Source organism: Octopus sinensis, linkage group LG1 (assembly GCF_006345805.1).
Source record: "Octopus sinensis linkage group LG1, ASM634580v1, whole genome shotgun sequence".
In the NCBI taxonomy this organism is placed as follows: domain Eukaryota; kingdom Metazoa; phylum Mollusca; class Cephalopoda; order Octopoda; family Octopodidae; genus Octopus; species Octopus sinensis.
This window is the reverse complement of record NC_042997.1, coordinates 6,396,014-6,418,133: the sequence shown is the minus strand read 5'-3', so window position 1 is coordinate 6,418,133 and position 22,120 is coordinate 6,396,014. Positions and strand designations below refer to the sequence as shown.

The following is a 22,120-nucleotide window of genomic DNA, read 5'->3' as shown; positions in this document are numbered from 1 at the left end:
TAGTGATCACTGCAATATGTATCACCTTGAAACTCGAATTATTGATGGTAATTATGCGGATATGTTCTGCAGAATAATGCAATTGATGTAGCATTAAGTTCATAGAATCTAATCTAGTTTATATTGCATTATATTTTGATGGTACAGATGTTTAGCAACAGAGTCGGTGATTAGTTTCAAAGAGTAAATGTAAAGATTCAGAAAAAAAAATACTTGCTATTGAAAGTTGAAGTTCATTTACCGCTGAGAAACAACAGCTACAGTTTTAAGCGCACTTGCACATGCAGCCGCATACACGTTCAAACACACGCACACACACTCACACAAAGACACACACACTCACACAAACACACACACAGACACACAAAGCCACACACACACACACACACACACACATACAAATAATTTTAGGAATACTTGCCACTGGATATTTGCCAGGTGAATGATTTAGATGTGGAATAAACTGTATTCAACTTACTCTAGTTTATAACAGATTCGAGTTTAATGATTTATTTGTTTAACAACAATTCTTTCCTTTCGCATTTTGTTTCAAGGTTCTTGTTGAGAACTTGCGTGTTAAAACGGATTGTGATGTTTCATGGGGTGATGTCATTCCGATGCTAATAAACATATGCACCATTCAATTTTACTTCTTTACTTATTGATCATGCAACTGGTTAACCGACGAGCCAACCGATCCGAAAAAAAAACAATGAATGAGTTACCTATCAAAGTTCTTTCGTCAACCTCATTAATGACACGTAGTTTCTCAGGTAAATCTGCTTAGAAACGATGAATATACATTGGCAGAAAACTGATTGATTGTTAAACCGAACGATTAAGCAAGATATAGATATGTTGTTTGTTTATTAATGAACAAGCGAAAGTGAACCAGTGTGTGTATATTGTTTGCTTCATGACCATCCAAACTAAACAAATATTCCAGAATATAAAATCTATACTTAAAATGTTTCAAGTAATAAATACATATTTTTAAAAGAATATTGGTGTTTGAATGATGAAATACATCAGCCATAATATTCTATACACACGCACAACGCACACACACGCGTGTGCATGCGCGCGTACAAACGCACCCATACACATGCACATAAACTTTCACACTCACTAAAAATCATGTTTGTTTCTGTATGATTCTGTATAAATAGGAATATTAGTATAATATATATGGCTTTGTAGGTTGTCTGCTTTTAATGCATATCGTTGTATTAAAACTTGTCACTTGATTGTATCTGCAATTTCAATACTGTATTTTAAAATTTATTTAAAGTATCGTTTGTAATATTTGTGCAACAATTATCTACGCAAATAATCTCTGTAGATATATTTCAAGTTCTATTCGCTATAGACGGTTCTCAGTCTTCTTTGTTGTATAAAACCAACACAATGCTTGCTACCCACAGTTTCTTTTTAGTTTTCCAGGCACTATTCCATTCTTATATCTTTATTGCCCACAAGGTGCTAAACATTGAGGGGACAAACAAGAACAGGCAAAGGTATTAAGTCGATTACATCGACCGCAGTGTGTAACTGGTACTTAATTTATCGACCCCGAGATGATGAAAGGCAAAATCGACCTCGGCGTAATTTGAAATCAGAACGTAACGGCAGACGAAATATTGCTAAGCATTTCGCCCGGCGTGCTAATGTTTCTTATTTCTTTACTGCCCACAAGGGGCTACACACAGAGGAAACATAGAAGGACAGACAAAGGGATTGAGTACATTATATAAACCCCAGTGCGTAACTGGTACTTAATTCATCGACCCCGAGAGGATGAAAGGCAAAATCGACCTCGGCGTAATTTGAAATCAGAGCGTAACGGCAGACGAAATATCGCTAAGCATTTCGCCCGGCGTGCTAATGTTTCTGCCATTCCAACTTAAATCTTATATTCCTTCCACATTCTTATAATCGTGACACAGTTATCTGAATTGCTATACTAAATATAACTCTGTATTCTCCAACACGTACCATATCTTTCCAAAGATATTTCTTTGCAGTTACCAATACAATCTTATATTTCTTTGTCGCTGTATTTCCTGCTCCCCCCCCCCCGTATTTTACGCGAATGGTAAGTTTCCTATGGTCCAAACGTTAGATTTTTGTTCCGAAAGGCAATGAATCTTAGGAATTGATATATTTGCAAGTTGTAGAGACTTGGCTGCCGCTTTTCGTGCCACACTGAATGTGATTGCGAAGAGTAATGATAAAGACTCTTCAATCATTGTCAGTCCTTTCTCTCCTATTGTTAATCAAAGTCTAAGTTGCTCTACTCTACAAATGATTGTGTGTGTCGTATGAAGTGCATTTATATGCGCTATATAACATGTTGGAAATCAATGGAAAATGTTTCGTTTTGACGTGAATTGGGTTATACATTCATTGTTATAAAGGTTCTTTTCATTAGCCATCTGGTTTTATCCTTTTTCTGAAATATTTTAAAGTATATAGTCAGTCAGTGCAATCCTGAATTCTTATATTATTTCACTATGCCTCTTGGACAACTGAATTACTTTTGTTAAAGATATTGTATTCAAAATAATCGCCATAATATACCTCCTGATTAGTAGCACAGCTTTCTATATATTCAGCATGTTGGTATGGCTCTACTCTTGTTTGAAAGCTTTGAATTATCTCAGAAGCTTCTATCCATATGAGGATTGTTCCTGTCTCCTTCCTAAAATTTACTTTATATCCTTTTAAAGTCCCACTGCAATCAAAATATCAATAACTTGATATTATTTGACTGAAGCACTTACCATAATCCGAAACTCAGTATAACTTGACATGTTTTGTCAAATATTCATATGTTTTTATGTCAACAATTAATTTGGTTACTTGTTACCTCACAAAATCAATATATTTATCAGCTACACTTTGTATTGCTTTTTGGTACGTATTATGAACATTTTGGAAAATAATAGTTATTTTGTTGTGATTAAACTAACATATTTGCAGTTTAGGCTTTTGTGGTCATCTGTCGCCGTAAATTATATATAAATATATGATTATGTTTTTTCTCTTAATATATTCATTGTAATTCGCTAAGGACTTTTCTTGCTAACAGGCTTGCCATGTATTAGATACGAATTTATTTTTAGTTTATAGTGGTAAAAGTATATATTGATTCGCCATATACTATGCATTTATGGTATTCAACATACTGTAAAATTTTGTATCCACTGTACCGCAAAAGAAACGCGATTTTTTTCAAAACTAACTTTTCTGTTAAATTCTGAAAATCGATTTAGGTGATATATGTAAATATTCCAAAAAAATGCTGGTTTATTGCTGAGGCACAAATTTCAGGTAGCCTTTCAATTTTCTATGAAACATGACGCTAGACGCGACTGCGTTGAATGCCGTGGGTAGCAGTCGCAAACAGTTGTCATGAAAACCCAAATGGTAGTTCATGTCGTGGAGGTTATGAGTAAATCAATTTGAACCGCGTTCCTGGCATTCGCAATTTGAACTCTGTGTTGGTTATTAACGATCAAAATCGCTTTTTGTCTGTTTAACTTTTATATCACTTTGTTAATAATTTCCATTATGTTGTTGTGTTTATTTTCGTACCACTCTTCTTCACTGCTTTGAGGTGGACTTGTGTCATTATTCCCATTTTTTTAAAGGGAGAAATGTTGTTATTTTGACATGTGTTCTGAAAACGTGAGATCGTCCGACGTGGAGACATCGGAGGAGTTGATGAGATGCGTGAACAGCATGGTGGAGGAGTTGGAAAAATGAGGAAGTAAAGATTTGAAAAATGTCAAATATTTTGCGGTTGTTAACGTTATTATAGAGGAAGAAAGTGTTATAAAATGCAGGACCTAAACAGAGGTATAAGGACTTTACGAAAAAGGACGGGTACTAGGTTATACTGACCACTCCTAGTGAAGTCGCAGAAGACCTTGATAAAAAGACGGTAATCTTTAAATCATTTATTAAGAAAGAGAGAATAGAAATGACAGATATGAAGGAGATCGAGAAGCGCTTCGCACCCATATGGCTGGAAATAACGTACTGGCCAGTGGTGCGAAATATGCTACAGTGGAAGTGCGATTCTCCTCAGAGGAAAATGCCAGGTAATATTCCGTGGCTTCCTTGTCTTGGAATGATATATTCCTCCAGGCCGCGAGAATGACAGTGCGGAACTTGCTGGAGCAAGGCCTGAAAATTGTCATCCAGTCTGCCACACCGATCTGGAAGCCATCGTAGAAATCATTGTGGTAGGCGAGAAGAAATTGAGAGTATTGTTGGAGGGCAGGAATCTACGGTGCGTTGCACACTCTGCAAAAATACCAGAGGCTACACCGGTGGAGACCGCACACATACCCGTTGCGGCGTCAAAGTCGGAGTGAGTGTGCCGTAAGGAGCCGCGTAAACAAGTTGAAGAAGATACAAGAAAGACATGGACGACGGTTTCAAAAAGAAACATGAAGAAGGCAAAGAGAACACACCAGTGTTGATGACACCCCCACCTGTCCCACCCAACACTGACCCCGACCTCGCCCCTACAAAAATACAACCAGGCATACAAGAGTTCACAAACCCCAGTCCCCACCCTGTGAAAGAGTTGTGTCATTTTTATAACGTCTTCATTAAAGAACTAGCCGATGGAAATCAAAGGATAGACATTACTAAAGTGGATGTTTCGGTCTGTGAGTTGTGACCGGCACAAACGAGATGTGCTGTCGAGAGCGGAGGGCAACTTCATAGACCGAGGGAGAAGTTTGAGGGAAAGGAGCATGTGATGTACGAAGAGATAGACATTAACACGTTGCCAACATCGGTGAGTTTGGAAGATATTTTAATTTTAAAAACGGAAAAAAACGACTTACTTGGTAATTTGGTATAAAATGAGTTCAATGAGGTCGCTCAGAGTACCGACGGTGTATGTTCTTTTGAACATGTCACGCCCTACAATCGCGAGGTGCTGGAACCGCCCACTACCAGGACACATAAGAACGACCCATAGACTGTGGTCAAAATGCATCGGAGAAATTGGCATTATCAGATTTATCAAAATTTTTCGCTGACTTAATAAACTTAAAACATTTCAGACACACACGCCTCGCGTTTCTTTCACGGTTCAGTGTATGCCGTATGATCAGAAACCTTACATATGGATGTATGTCTACTTAGTAAATATTGTTATCAATTAACTTTACTTATCTTGTTTTCTAAATATTTAATATTTAACTAAAAAGGGCCATATTTATAATAAATATTTGTTCTGGTATCGGAGAGGAAGTAATGGATTTCAAAGATCTTTTCTTGCGTCACATTTTCAAACTTAAGTTAATTTCTCTTTCAAGACATAAATGCATAACAACTAAAATCATTGGATCCTTATCGGATATATTTTACTAACTTTCATCAGTTTAATTTTTATATTGACCTGACGTTGCAAATATATTTTCCCCTAGCGGATTTGTGATTCTTGATGCTTTTAACCATTTCGTAAAAGGTTAGTTCTCATTGAACATAAATAAATGCAGTGAAACCTGACATATTCACGACCCTCATGGTATACAGCAAACATACAGGCATACAGGGAACCGAACATATTTTTGGAAAATGTAACTTCAAAAAGATGTGTCAAAACTTCCTGAGAGATATGGCTGCTATTTCCAAGGTAGAACAACCATTCGAAGGCTGCATATTCTGCCACATTGGCATGCACGAGTTGTATAGGCAATTCGTAATTTACTACTTATTCTGTAACATACCTGTTACAGATTAAAGCAAGTCGTTATCTAACTTACTAAGATGGCTGATTTAACGCTCTGCTTTAAATTTTGCATTGGTGCCTTAAATTTTTTTTTGTGTGTAAAAAATAAGACGTCTCAACTCATCTACGTTTTATTACTATATAATGCCTGAATAGATTTCGCGAAACAAATAAAAGAAAATATTCTGTAGACATCAATATTAATGTTTTTAGTATTTTCAGAGGTCGACTTTCCATCTCAACCGTATTTTCTGTGATTCTGTCTATTGATGTGCTAAATCAATATGCGGAAATTTGTTATTGATATGTGCTTTCTAATTGATACGCATTTTAGAGTCTAAACTTCATATTATTCCAATAATAGTATACATAATATACTCTTGTACTATATTTTCTTTACATTTTCTTCAGCTAAATACTTCCAGTTGCATTTGAAACTGCTTTGGGTTTTATTTCGTTTGGTTATTGAAAATGGTTTCAAATAAAGTCAAATGTTTTTACATTTCGATATTATGTGGGTGGTTGTTAAGTATTCTTGGTCAGACATTATTTTGATTGTTCATTTCTCTTAAAATGATTGCCTTAAGCCTATATATAGCATCGATATTGCATAAGTGTTACTGTCAGCGTTATTGGGAAGCGATGTCACCGGCGAATCTAAGGAATCACAAACACCTAGAAGACAATTCTTGCAGAAACTATTAATATACAACCAGATATGTTCATTGTATGTTATTTGAAGCATTCAGAACTGTGTGTAAATAAGAAATACTGTGTGGCTAAGGATATTGGCTTGTATAGTTATCTTGATACTGAAGAGAATATTGGGCAAATTATCCGTAGCACTGGCACGTGTTGAGTCACATCATGCCAAAGAAATCAACAAGGCATCCATATATGCATGCACGATTGCGTATGTACACACACACACACACACATATATATAGTAGATGCTAAGGTTTTGCGAAAAGCATACGTCAGTTATTTTTCAAAGAGAACCTTGTGGAGTGCATGGTTGTTGAAAGCCATTTATTCTACCTTGCTGAACCTGATGAGTATATGGGAAATGTCACACTTATAATGCTCACACTTTTTTCGCCATTATCAACTTCATAATCACTTGCAAATTTCCCCTCCTTCCCGTAGTGGTCTTCGTCTTTTGTTTTCTAACCCCGCTTCATTTTTACAGAACAACATTCACTAAAAAGTGTCCCTCTTCGTAAACAATATAGTCTTGATTGATGAAAATTTCAGAAACAGATCTTAACTAATGTTAATGCGAACCAACTTGCCAAGCCTACATCTATCACATATATTCACCATACTTAATATCTATAGTACTTGCACATCTTTCACCAACTACGTGGAAGATATCCACATGCTTACAATCTCACGGAATGACGAAGTTAATATGTTTTAAAACTTCTACGTCTTTGAAGTGTATCTGATTTATTTCCGAAGTCAAACAGAAATGGGGCAACACATTTCTCCCTCTCTCTTTTCGTCTCCCTCTCTCGCTTCTGAATTTCAGTCTAAAGATTAGATGCGGATATCCATGTATAGGTTAGTTATAACTACCCATTGAAATAAGTCCCATATCTTCTACTAGGAGCCCGCGTATCTCGCCCATGTCAAGGCAGTGTACGTACAATACGAAATTTCTTGGAAACGCAATAGGCGGAGTGAAGCGGTATATAAATATATAGCTGTTAAAAATAAACTATTCCAAAATGTTTTATTAGATAATGGCAACCTAACATCAGTAATCAATTCTACCACATATAACACGTATTAAGAGAGCATGTTTTAATTGAGAACGGCTTTCGGCTAAAGAGAAATGTTTCTTCTTGAGACATTTGCGAATATAATTATACTATATATTATGTAATATAAAGTGATTCTTTACAGGGTTTATAATTTGAATTTACCGATCAACGTTGGATAAGTATTTAATAATAATGCAAACACGTCGTATACTTTTGGCTTTGGTGATACTTTTCGTTTAAATCCTTCACACTTCTCAGTAATTAATATTTCAAACACTTTTATCAAATAATCAAAAACATATTCAATATTATTCCGAATACAATATTTCACATACTCGTAGCTATGAGATAAAATAAATGGATTAAATGCTGACAACATTCTAATAATTTTCTATTAATTTTCTATTGAATACAGGAGGTGTAAATTAACAAATGGGAAATACTCTCCCATAGTCTTAGGATGAATATTATTTTAAACTTTTCTTTTTCTAAAATTTGTCCATTAATGCACTTTATTCTTGATGTAAATTATTCCAAGGGCGCATGAATAGACTGCTGACATTATTAACGTTAAGTATGTTAATATCTTAATTGATGTTTTCCATTAAATGCTACACCTAGACATTTAGCCTTTCTCTATTTAGAAAATTTTCCTCATATACTTTATGACACATATTTTTAATAAAATGTTGTTTATTAACTTATATATATATATATATACATCCACACACACATATAATCCTATTAACGTAAGTATAAAGATACCCATTATTGCTACTACAGAAGAATGCAGAGTGAAATTTATGAAACATTCGATGGGTAGTACTCTATACGCACATACATGTATATACATATATACATATGTATGTATACACACACACACACATACACACACACACACCCACACACACATATATATATATATATATATATATATATATATATATACACAGACACACACACACACATATATATATATATATAATGCACATACACATATACATATAACTCGTATATTAATGCAATATGTATCTAGGCTTATATACAGAAAAAGAAAGGAAAATACAATGTGGGAGGGGAAGATAGAGTGAAAGGAAAACAATCGGGGTAGTTCATTTATATACTATATACTCGCAACATCTCATAGGGGTTTCATTCGCCATGAATAAATATCCGTTACATATACATGGCCTTCTTAGACGATTTTATGGCTAAATTTTCAACTCTTCGGTAACTTCCATGGGCAATCTGTTCTATTTACGCCGGATTGTCGAAGGCGTTCTTATACCGACAAATTCGATTAAACAACCCATAGGTTCCATCATTCATCAGCCGAGATAACCTTTTCAAAAGCAAATTTTGAAATAATAAGATTTCATTAGCTTTAAATACTTAATTTAAATGTCCGAGGAGAGGCTTCACGTTCTCTGTCATTGTTCCAAATACCTTTCAAGAGACACTAATTCAGGATTTAGTAAGTCATGTATTTTAGTATTTATTGAAAGATCACATGGTTATTTTCGTATCATATGTTTTAGAAATATAATGTGCATATTTATAGTTTAGAAGTATTATTCAGTGAGAAATCGAAGTAATTCTGAAGTGAAGCATAAAAGCGAAGATGTTATGAAATTGAAGGAAACTGAATTATAATGTTATATATTTCTTTATTGCCCACAGGAGGCTAAACATAAAGGAAATAAACAATGACAGACAAAGGGATTAAGTCGATCACATCGACTCCTCTGAAATGTAATCGACCCCGAAAGGATGAAAGGCAAAGTCAACCCTGGCCGAATTTGAACTCAGAACGTAACGGCAGACAAAATACCTATTTCTTTACTAACCACAGAGAGGACAAACAAGGACAGACAAACGGATTAAGTCGATTACATCGAGCCCAGTGCGTAACTAGTACTTATTTAATCGACTCCGAAAGGATGAAAAGCAAAGTCGACTTCGGCCGAATCTGAACTCAGAATGTAGCGGCAGACGAAATACCTATTTCTTTACTAACCACAAGGGGCTAAACAGAGAGAGGACAAACAAGGACAGACAAACGGATTAGGTCGATTACATCGAGCCTAGTACGTAACTGGTATTTATTTAATCTACCTCGAAAGGCAAAGTTAAACTCCGCGGAATTTGAACGCAGAACATAAAGACTGACGAAATACCTCAAAGCATTTCGCCCCGCGTGGTAACGTTTCTGCTTGCTCGCCGCCCTCTGAATTATAATGATATCATTTGATTTATTGAGAGTTCATTTCTTTCTTTCTTCCTTTCTCATATGCCTGCCAGTGAGTGAGAGAGAGAAAGAAAAAGAGAGAGAATGGAGAGAGAAAGAGAGAGAGAGAAGGAAAAAGAAATCGAAAGAGAGAGATAGAGAGAGAGAGAGAGAAAGAGTGAGTGGAGGAAACCATCTAAAAATTTTGCAGCTTTAAATGTTTTTTTTTCCAGGGTGACATATATCATGAATGCTACAAAATAGACGTGGAAATAAAATTAATATTCTTTAAAATACGAAACGGGAAGCATAGCTATGCTAATACATTTATATAAATATTTAGTTGACAAGAAACTAATTGCTTTCTTCGCAAATATATAGAATTACGATTTGCTTAATGACATTTGTCATTATTATGTTCTTTACCTTTTGACTTTTGCTAACCGTTAGTTTTACTTTACTTTAGAAGCAAATTGCGCTTAATATTGTTTACAGCATGGAGAAAATTGCGCTTAATTTTGTTTATAACAAGGAGTGCAAAAACGACCTCTTTCGATTTATTTTGCTTTTTTTTTTAATTTCCGTAAAAGGAAGAAGGCTGTTGAGGCTCACAAAGAGATATGAGAAGTATTGATTGCTTAACAGAATGAATATGTAAGAATGTTTTTAAAAATTCCGTTCTGGAGATTTTAGTCTCGAAGATAACTATCGTTCTGGTCGACCTACTGACTGTGATGATGACCGAACCAAAGCTATAATTGAAGCTCATTGTTATATTGAGAGATTGCAGTGAGGTTAGATGCATCACACACAAAGACAGAAAATCTCTTAAAATATCTTTGACTCGTTACGAAACCCGATATTTGGCTTCCACATACCTTGAGATTCCCTTAACAAAACGAATCAATATTTGTGATATGCATCTCAAACAATGAAATCGACACATTTTTCTTAAACGAATCATCACTTGTGATGAAAAATGTATTGTCTACAATAACGTCAAACGAAAAGGATCATGATCCAAGCGAAATGAACCAGCACAAACCATAACGAAATAGATGAAATACATAAAAAAATGCTTATGGTGTCAATTTGGTGGGATTACAAAACTATTTTGTATTTTGAGCTGCTTCCAAAGAACCAAATGTGAAATCAGATGCTTACGGTCAACAACTAATGAAACTGGAGGAAGCAAACAAAGAATAACATCCAGAATTGTGTTCCACCATGACAACGCTAGACATGCGTATTTCATAACTCGTACAAAATTATTGGTGCTTGGGTGGGACGTGTGTCATATGCAGCGTATAGCCCTTAACTTACACCATCAGATTACCCTTTATTTATAACTTTGCAAAATTGTTTGAATGGTAAAATGCTCAATAATGATTATGACCTGAAATCGTACTTGTTTTAATTTCTTTGGCTGATAAGTACCTGAGCGCTGAATCATGACGTTGCCAGAAAAATGGCAAAAGCTCATTCAACATGATGAAAGTTAATTTTGTGTATGATAAACAAATGACATCTTCACACTAAAATTCCGAAATTACTTTCTTGCCAACGCAATATATTTATTGCAGAATTTATCTTGGAATACCGTAATTAAATTTTCTTTCTTTATGTTTCAGTAATATGAACAAGAAAAATATTGCACTGCCAATATTGCTTTACCTAAAAAGAACAGTAAAATACAACAAGAAATCTATTTGAAGGTAAGATATATATATATTTTTTTTAATAATTGGAATAGAAAAGAATTTTGAAAACCGAAATAAGTACTGTATATATTTCAGTGACGGTATTCCTCCGTATTATTTTTTTTCAGTGGATATGGAATAGGTAATTATTTCGAAACCGCCATCACATATTTCTCTTTTGTCAAAAAGTGTTACTTCCTATACGCATGTATCTAGAAATAAAAGGAAATGAATACTATTCCCTTGAAATTATAGTTTACGATCTCCTGATTAATATTTCCTGATAACCAACACTAATTTGAATTGTAGCATAAACCTTTTGAAAGCATGATAGGGTTATTATGTGCTATAAAATGCATGAGATATTGTGTTCAGTAATTCATTTCATTTAATATATTTATATTGATAAATGAGTGTAACCCATATGCAGAATTATTAGAGCATCAGATAAATTATTTTCCTATGTTGCGTTTGCGCCATTGCGTTATAAATTTAAATCTTGGTAAATTTGAAGCCGACAAAATAAGCTACAAGTTATAGCTGAGTTACAACACTGTCTAACACGATTTCTGTCCTTGCGTAGCAACTGTTATTTCCTAATTGCTTAACCCTATAATATATGAAAAATGGGTAATATTTACTTGAAACTTTGGTCTTGTTGCATTTATTGAAACTCCGAATAATTCCTCTCAGCATGTGCCTTTAAATATCCCCAACTTCTACTCATGAACTCATGATCTGAGATGCACAGTATAGTCGGTCGTTATTTTCCTTCATACATTTTCAAAAACAGAATAGTACATTAAAATAGCAAATAATGTTTCAGAAAGCCAAATATGTTGGGGAAACCATCTTTTTCCTATCAATATATGTCATTTTATATATAACCAAGGAAACCTTAAAAATCACTCTTCATGATATTAAATAAGCATTCATTCTATTAAGCAATGAAAGAAACAGCATATAAAGTAATCTATGGCAAACATAAAGAGGGATAGGATGTCCATGGTGAATAAATAGCATCATATGATTTAAGAAATTGGGGAGAATAGTAACGACAATCATGTCGTTTTGTTTTTAAGGAACAGATTTATATGTCACAGACAGTGATATTTCACGCTATTCATAATAACTAAATAGTAAATAACAAGTATATAATCTATACAGTACAATAGTCCTATACTCGACATGATACAGCTTAAGATAATCGCTTCTCACTACTGAAGAGTTGCAGTAATATGTGTTCTTAATTTGACAGAAAACATGTGACTGATCTTCGTGAAACCAATGTCATATAATAGAATTCCCTGTTAATTTAAGTGACATGTCCAAATTTCTATAATTGAATGTCTAACATTCAAACAACTGCCGTGTTTTGTACTAGATCTAAGCAGAGTTATATACTAGCGTTTGTGCTTTGAGTTAAAACAAAAAGAGGCGATCAAGTCAAAACATCTATACTGCGTAGAATGTTCCCTATAACAAGCATAAGTGGCTCAATAACTGTCAGTAGACTTCTATTTCAGAATAAAGGCATACGTAATTATTTAATATATATATTGTTTGTATGCATATATTACGTTATATTATGGAAACCGACAGTATCAACCCTGATTTTTCTGTTTTTATTTCATCTTAGTTCATTCGTTAGACCGCGGGCATGCTAGGGTGCCGCCTTTAATTTTTCTTTCGAACAAATCGACCCCAGTACATATACCCATTTTATTCCTTCGACAATTTCTTTCGGTCACTTGCGCCGAAACTGCTAAGTTACGGATACGAAAACACATTAACGCCGGTTCACAAATGGTAGGAGGGAATGGCACAGACATAAACACACACACACACACACACACACACACACACACACACACACACACATATATATATATATATATATATATGGAGCGCTCCTTTCAGACTCCATCTGTCTCATCTATTCATAAGCAATTTGTCAGCCCGTGGTTATAGCAGAAGACACTTAGGGAAGATGCCACGCTGTAGGAGTGAACACAGGAGCGTTCATACCTCACACCCATTCCTGCCCTATACACTTTATATACTTAACTATTGTACAACATATGCATAGCTTCAAACATGAACACACGAGTAAATGTTTCAATGGCATATGTGTTCCCCAGCTGGACGGGACGCCAGTCCATCGCATCATAACTCATTTTTGCCAGCTGAGTGGACTGAAGTGTTTTGTGAAATGAAGTGTTTTGCAGCATGAAATGAAGTGTTTTGCTCAAGAACACAACACGTATCCCTGTCCAGGAATCGAAACCACAATCTTACGATCATGATGCTGACACCCTAACCACTAAGCCACGCGCCTCCACACGTACGTACATACATATAAATCTACATACATGTGTGTATGCCTATACATGTATATCTAACTCTATCTCTTTCTCTCTCTCTCTGTACACACACACACACACACACACACACACACACACATATATATATATATATATATATATATAATATATATATATATATATATATATATATATGCACGTATATATACATTGCTAGTTAGCTAGGTAATTTAGCTTAAAGAAACGCCTTTTTGTCATCGGAATGTCCATTGTTATTCTCATCTATTAAGTATACTTGAATAAGAGCCAATAACTAATATTATCATCTTTGATACTATGTCGGCAAGAAATATGTTGCTGAGGGCAATGTTAGACAAACAGATTCGGTTGTATATTTTAAATAAATGATTACTTCCGTTCAGTTATATAACTTCTAAATATAAAATTCAGTAAACCACTGGAAAATACAGATACATGGGACTGTCATATGCACAGAGACTATTCCACCACTCATGCCAGTTTAAAAGGAAGAAATGCACCCATAATGACAGTTAATAAGTTGCTGGAAGGGGAATAATTATCGTTACTTCATTTCATTTGCTGGGCTATTATGATGAAAATATATCATATTTACTTTTCAAATCAGACTGTTCAAAACCTTAATGATGCTATGTGCCAAAAACAATTCAAGTTTAAAGCAAAGTATGATACCGGGTAATAATTACTGATTATTTATATACGAATTAGATGAAAGTAAGTGCTCTGACACTTCATATTGAAATGGCCAATTTTACACACAAAACAGAAATAATTCAATTGATGTGAGTTGAGCGACATTATATCACATTTCTATCTCCATTAATACCTGATACATCACAGAGTTCACAGCAATTCAATATTAAATTGACTATTAAAATTTGTTTACTATTTTAAGTAAATTAGTTATCTGCATAAATTTATTCGACGCTTCTTTAATTCCAGAACCATAACCATTGTATTTATATCTAAATTTGAGTCGCTCTGTAATCAATCGATAAACAGTTGCTTTGCAAACACAGAAAAGCGGTTCGCGACGTTACCTTATGTTTCTTCTATCTGTCTCTAATTTGTATCCGCGTCTTCATTGTCATTTAGAATCAAATAAAATCGTTTAATCTATATCAATAGCAATTCACAGAGAAAGCAATTGATCCAGTGTATTTCATATTTTAGCATAAGTCAAATTTCTGTTACAATTGGAAGTATATCTTATGAATAATTGTTTCGTTTATCGTTGACGTATACATATCAACAAGTAACCGTTACATATGAGTGCCCTTAAATATAATGAAACAAGTAATAATAATAGGATGATGGTTATTGAGCCAAAATAACTGTACCTCACCAACAAATAAATTCATAATTACTCATAACTAGGTAAAAGAATGCATTTGAAATAACAGTACTAATATGTTGTGGCGGAGGCCAACAGGCGATTAGTGGGCTGGTCAACTATTAATATATAGCGGTCTGACACAGTCCCATAGAGACGACGAAATACGTCGTCCTCGTGGTACATATCAGAATCATACAGATTATTTTATGTGATAGTTGTCTCTGTCGTTTGAATGCAGCACATTTTGTTTTTAAACGTAAACGCACCAGCACCAGTTGACAAGCGGTGTGCGTGAGTGGGCCCGACAAGCATTGACACAAAGACACAGACATAGACATACACACACACACACAGACACACACACACACACACATACACACACACACACACACACACACACACATATATATATATATATATATATATATATATATTCATATATCAGTATGTAAGTATATGTATCTTTATATATATTTATATGTATGTGTGTATGTATATATGTGTATACATACACACACACACACACACATATATATATGTTTATATATATATATATATATATATATATATATATATATTATATATATATATATATATATATATATATATATATTATATATATATATATATATATGTGTGTGTGTATATATCGCATATATTTATGCATGTTTAAATCTCCCTCCTTGTGATTCGTATGTATAACAAAATGTATAACCTCCTAGCCAATGGTTATACATTTTGACGCTCCTAACAACGCCGGTTGAACGATTCCGCCATGGTCTCAATCCCATAAAGGTATCCATAATGTAGCTGAAGACGCAATATATACGTTTGATAATCTTGTTTACGTGTGTGTGCATGTTTGTATATGAATGCATGAGATGTGTTGTGTGTGTTCTTGTATGATATATATGTGAGGGCTTGTGTGTGTGTGTGTGCAAATTGCTTGATTGCAAAATGTGCCCAATATATGGCTTACAGTGAACACTTATGCAGTACTCCACAATAAGAAAATCGATCTCTCATATTATTCAAACCAATCATCATATGATTATCTGTTGGTAATCCGGACATACCCTTCTTAGTCTAGCTAGCACATATACAGGATATATAATACGTGTTGTCTGCAGCGTGATTTTTATCATTCAATGTGGCTTAATATTACCTGTCTATATTCAGTATACGCTGCTATGTCCGACTCCTAAATAAATAAAACCGAATGGGAAAATAGACACGGATAAACTTCTAATCTCTTCAAATCCTAACTGTCTTCAATTACATATTCAAAGAACGTTGGGTAATTACCTCTATTTTGTTTCCTGAATCGTGTGGAACATATGATCGAAAAACCGCAGTCACTGGGCATTCAAAATTCCCGTTTACCCTCAACAGGCAAACGATTGCCAAAATACTTTCCTTTTGAAGCCATTTTCCAATTATTTTTATATTTTTTATCTCATATCTGAAACTATGGGAGGCAAAAGATCACACAAAAATATAAATAGAATAGAGACAAATCAATCGGTTATTGAATATATGCAACACTAAATAAATGCATCAAATGACTCTTTTGCCTCTCACCCATTCTTACAGTATTTCATATTGATATGTATGTGCATATACAGACGTATATTTGTTTGCATGTGTGTGACTATGTATATGCGTGTAAAAAATATAAGTACACACACGTAGAGACCACACGCTTGCGAACACACATGTATATACATGTATATAACTACTAACGTATGTTACCAATCATATATATCATGTAAGGACATGTGCACCCACATTTTATACCAATTCCTCTATACAAAACATATTTTAAAACTTAAGATTTCCTATCTATATCTACTTTAATTAAATTTCGTGCATTTATTGTTAAATAAACTAACGACGACTGAAACATTGAATTACATTGTAAACAACTTCCCTCCATTCGAGAACATCCTCTCATACTTCCTGTTTATGTCTTTCGTTTTAAAAGAGTCTCATAACCCAATCAATCTCACAAAAGCAATTTCAACTTAACGTCTGATACCAAAAGAACAAACTGAACAATTATCAAATATCACTTATTTATAACATGGCAATTTACATTTTAACTTTTTAATATAGTTAAATATCTTAATTCATGATATTGTGCACATATTTCGATCTTATCCAAACATGTTTGTTAAAATTGTCACTATACTTTTAATTTTTTTCATCTTCCTTTACAATATTTTTTTCGAAAATTCTTCCCTACAAATGTAGTGAACCAAACGACTAAAATGTCTTATATATGCAACAAAAACGCGTATGCTATACATACACACTGACGCATGCACACACACACGCACAAATATACATACATACACCCGAAGCGGTATATCTACCTATCTAGGGGTGGCTGTGAGGTAAGTAATTTGCTTCTGCGAATGCGTCGGGTTATTTGCTGTGTTGAGTTTTGACGAGACGGACAGCATTTTTTTAGCTACTCGCCAACGGTTTGTTGGTGAGTGTTGTACTAGTGGAAAAGAATGTATTCAGACCTTAGCGAGTATGAACTATCCTCATCAGAGGAGGAGCACGTTAAGGCGGTAAACGAGCATTTGGAAAGGGTAAAAATTTTGGTGAGGCGACAGAGGTCAAGAAAAAGGAAGTAGACCTAACCGGACTGAAGGAGCTGAGTAAGATGACACAGAAGGTGGGAAGTGATGTAAACTTATTACTCCCGAAAATCGTTATGGTAATTATGGAAAAGAACACTATTACCTACAAGGTGCACTCAGTGGAGTGTAGGAAGGTGGAGCGGATGGGGATGGAAAAAGTAGAAAAAGCTCTGAAGGGGCTTTCGAAGGAAGTAAGATATATAGCAAAAGGAAGCGTATATGGGACGGTGGTTTTCCAGTTTAGGAAAGAAGATGGATGCAAAGAGACTGGCAGGTACAACTGTAAAAACTGAGGAACTAGTACTTCTACCCACCTAGCTTGGAAGGAAGACTTCTAAGGTGAGTGTAGAAGGAATTCCACCGGACATAGAATTGGCTTGGGTTGCGGCAGCCGTTCTCGTTGGAAGTGAGGAGGAGGTGACTGTCCTCCAAGCCACAGAGACGGAGGAAAGAGGTTATAAAGGAAAAATACTGGATACGATCATACAAGCGGAGGCGAAGGAGCTGGAAAATTTGGCGGTAACGTTGACGATGGGAGAAATAGTATTGAGAGTATGGGTAGGGGGCACAATTCCGCGATGCTTTAAATGTGGCCAAAAAGGCCACATTAGAGCACGCTACCCTCTACAGAAGAAAATAAAACAGGAAAAAACAGATGAACCAGTTGTGGAGACAAAGGAGAAAAAAGAGGATGAAAAAAACAGACGAAAGGACGAAGAATGGATAGTAGCAGAGAGTAGAATGTAGAAGAGGAAGAAAAGAAACTTAATTTATTTTGTGATATGGTACCACAGTTCAACTCCATCACACCCAAGACCACTCAGACCCACCTGCCCCATACAGACACCAGACCCACCCACTCCCTTTCCCCACAAGAAGAAAAGAAAATGAAAAGAGAGCAGAAACCACAGAATTTAGAAAACCACTCCCCCGGTGAAAAAGGTTGCGTAAGAATGTTGTCATTGAGAGACCAGGGACTAAAGAAGAATTAGGACTCAAAGGCAGCGAGTGGTGTTACTCAGTGTTGGGTGAGGAGCACACTCTTCATATTTTCATTTTCAGATATCAAGCATATTATCATAAACTTAATTTATTTTCTCGTGTTCATTTTCATGTCACTCACAGTATCATTTTATTTTTACATATTTTTAATTGTTATATGTCCCCACATGTTTTTGTAGTGTCACCTCTATGTAATGCCTTTATGGCAAAATAATTGAAATAATGAAGCTTCTTTACTTCCAGTTACCCAGAATGCAACACTAGTTGGGCGGGATTGAGAAGACGCGAACTTTGGTTTGTTAATATGAAAAAGAACAAAAAGAAAAAAATGTCAATTATGGCTCGCTTTAGCGAGCAGAAATGTTGTATTCTCATCACCATAACGATGAATTGAGAAATTTTGTTGGAAAAATTCTTCGGTGTGGCTTTTTTTTCGGCAAATAATTTGTAAATTCTAGTGGGCGTATCTCGCTAGAAAAATTGGAATTTATCTAACTGCTGTATTTCAAGTATAACCCCGACTATTGGATTACCTGTTGGAATATTATACGAAGGATTCCCTGTCTGTTCTATTTGTGAGGTCTTCTTTTATTTTTCCCTTCTTTCATTTTTCTTTCTTTCTAAGGTTTCGGGAGGTGGGGGAGAGACTCCAGTCAATGCGGAATAGCTCCACTCTCCTGAAGTCGGGAAGAAAAGGAAAAACAGAAAGAAGTACCGGTCATCGCAGTGGGGAGATTATCTGCCGTCTGCATGTCCCGAAGTTGTGCCACCCACGGCGGAAGAAACGACCGCCACCCTTAAATATGATGAATAAATTATTTTTTCCACAAGGGCGGGGAGGTGGAAAAATAGTAGAAGAACATAAAGAGACAATAGATATACACTTCACACGGTATCCCGAATGGCCTCTGCAGATAGCTGTGGGGGTCATAAGGTTTTCATTGTGGGAAAGGCTCAAAGAATTTGGCCCTTACACAATTTACATGTCCTACATGAGTGAGGCATGGGAAACGGCGGGGTACAGGAACTCAAGTGGCATTGAAGATAATGATGAATATATCGATGAGTAAGTGGTGAAAACCTCGTTAGAGGGTTTGAAACCTCATCTTATTGTATTATTGGTAGTGGTTTATAACCTCAATTGTGTGCTTTAAAAAACATGTTAAGATGTTAAAGTGCCTCCTTCTTATAAGCGATTTGAAACCTCGTATTGATTAAAAAAAAAAAGAAAATATGTTTTCGAGAAAATCCAATCGGCGGGTGTTGGTCTCGTCTCTCATTTATTCATTATATTTCATTTTCATTCATAAATGTGTTGGTCCATCCCGCAAAGCTACACAAACTTTGTACTGTCCTATATGACAAATTTTAAGAAATAAAGTAGCTTGCTTACGCATGCGTGTTTGTTAGTTACTTGCTGAAGTGAACAAGGGAAGACGTGTAGGTCTATAGCTCCGTCTTTAAGAAAAAGGTCGCATTGAATGTAAGCGATTTTGTTTTTTCTGAGCTGGATAGAATTATTGTGTTATATTTTTATTATATTGTATTCTGCCCAGTTCTGTGGCATTTTCGCTTACTCTTGACGGTGAATTTGTTGCTTGTTTAGCAAGCAAAAGTGTGTTTGGCTTGTTGCCGGTAGGCTTGGTTGAACGGCCGGAGCAGGAAGCCGGAAGTTTTTGGAGTAAACTGTTGTTTCTCTACAGTGGAGAAAAATTGAAGAACGATTATTGTTGATTTCAAACAACCTAAGAGGTTTTGAAAATTGCGGATTTGAGGAAGATTTAATTAATTAATTAATTTTTTTGCTTAGTCACAAGCAAAGAATTGGATTTTACCATCAACTGAGAGCTGCAACGGAGCCGGGATCGAATAGGGCCGGAGTACCTTTGTGGCCTGATTTTGTTTTCCTGCCTGGAACTATATATTTTTATTTACTCTCTGTGAAATGTTTTTCCTTTCTCTTGTGAACTGTTTTGATATGAACTGTTATTTTCATTTCATCTGCATTTATTGAACAGTTTTCTTTATTTTTCCTGTGTTTACAATTTTTGGTTCTTTTGCGTTTATTTTATGTGGATATTTTGTTCTCATGGCAGAAAATATATAAAAAAATAAGGCCTTCGCTTTACAGTGGGAGATGTCCCACCGAAGAAGTAGCTTGGAGACCTTGAGAGGGGTACTACGGACCTATTCTAGGTCGCGTGACACCATCGCCTTCTTCGACAGGGGTATTATTGATAAAGAGCTGGCAAAATGTTTGCCAGCCAAAAATTATAATGTGACAAGGTGTGTCATATGCCACGGTGTGTTTGCCTTTTGACACCCCTGAGGAAGCTTGAACTGTGGCAGGCCAGCCCCTCTAAGTGGAGGAGATTTTGTTTCTTCACACATATCGTGGGAAGAAGGTGATAAGTGCCTGGGTATGTGGTCTGCCCTCGGGCACCTATGCAGGGTGGAGTGCGATAGCGGGCCCAGGCTCTTAAATGTAGATAAAAAGCCTGCGGTCGACTGGGAGGGGGCAAAGGCGAATTTGACCCTATGGACCCCAGTGGCCACGGGTGAAATGACTTTCCCTGACTTTTTGATAATAGCTGGCTCATGGTGCCCAGTGATACTTGAGGGTAGCCCTCCTAAGGGTCACTCATGCCTGGAGTCAGGCAACATTAAGGACGGCCGTGGTAAGGTCCAGGAGCAAGGAAAGATGAAGGTACCCTCCGCTTACACATTGCAGGGAGAAACGAAGGAAGTTGTTGAGGCGTCGGCCTCAATGAAAAGGAAGAGAAAGGTGATCAACGGTGGTTACTCACCAGGAGAAATGCAGGTTGCTGGAGAGGAGGAGGGCCACACGGGTTTGCCGACAGAGGCCCCGACTTCCGCAAACGCAAAAGAAAAAGAAGGAAGACAAACGGGGGACGGTCGGTGGATGTCGATGTGCCACCGACCGAACCTGAGGTTCCTCCGGTAGGAATTGTGCCACCAGAGCGAGAGGCTCTGTCACTGGGGATTGTGCCACTGACAGAAAAGGTCTAGGCCCCTTCCAGTGAGAAAGAGGTGGAACTTTACATTTTCTACCTCAGGCGAGGGCTTGTTGATGTGTACTTGGATAGTCTTCTAGACCGAGAACGATAAGACTCAGTCAGTTTAGACGGTCCATTTTGACCTCATCAGGTGGTTGTGGAGGCTGTCACACTAGAAGATTTGAGGCCAGGAGGAGCTGTAATAATGACGATTTTGTTTCCCTCCATCCGGGCCTGCCAACGCATACTTTCCTGTTGGTGACAGGAAATTTACTTGGGGACCTGGACGAGGAAGATGAATGA

The 22,120-nt window shown here is 36.0% G+C and overlaps 1 long non-coding RNA gene across 1 annotated transcript in view; it reads left to right on the top strand.

Annotated features, from left to right (window-relative positions):
- LOC118765769 overlaps positions 1-22,120 on the top strand; it is a 718,684-nt gene that overhangs the window by 433,541 nt on the left and 263,023 nt on the right. The window contains exon 3 of the long non-coding RNA XR_005001649.1: positions 11,380-11,463. This is a non-coding gene — a long non-coding RNA (uncharacterized LOC118765769). The remainder of the gene's footprint in view (positions 1-11,379; positions 11,464-22,120) is intronic.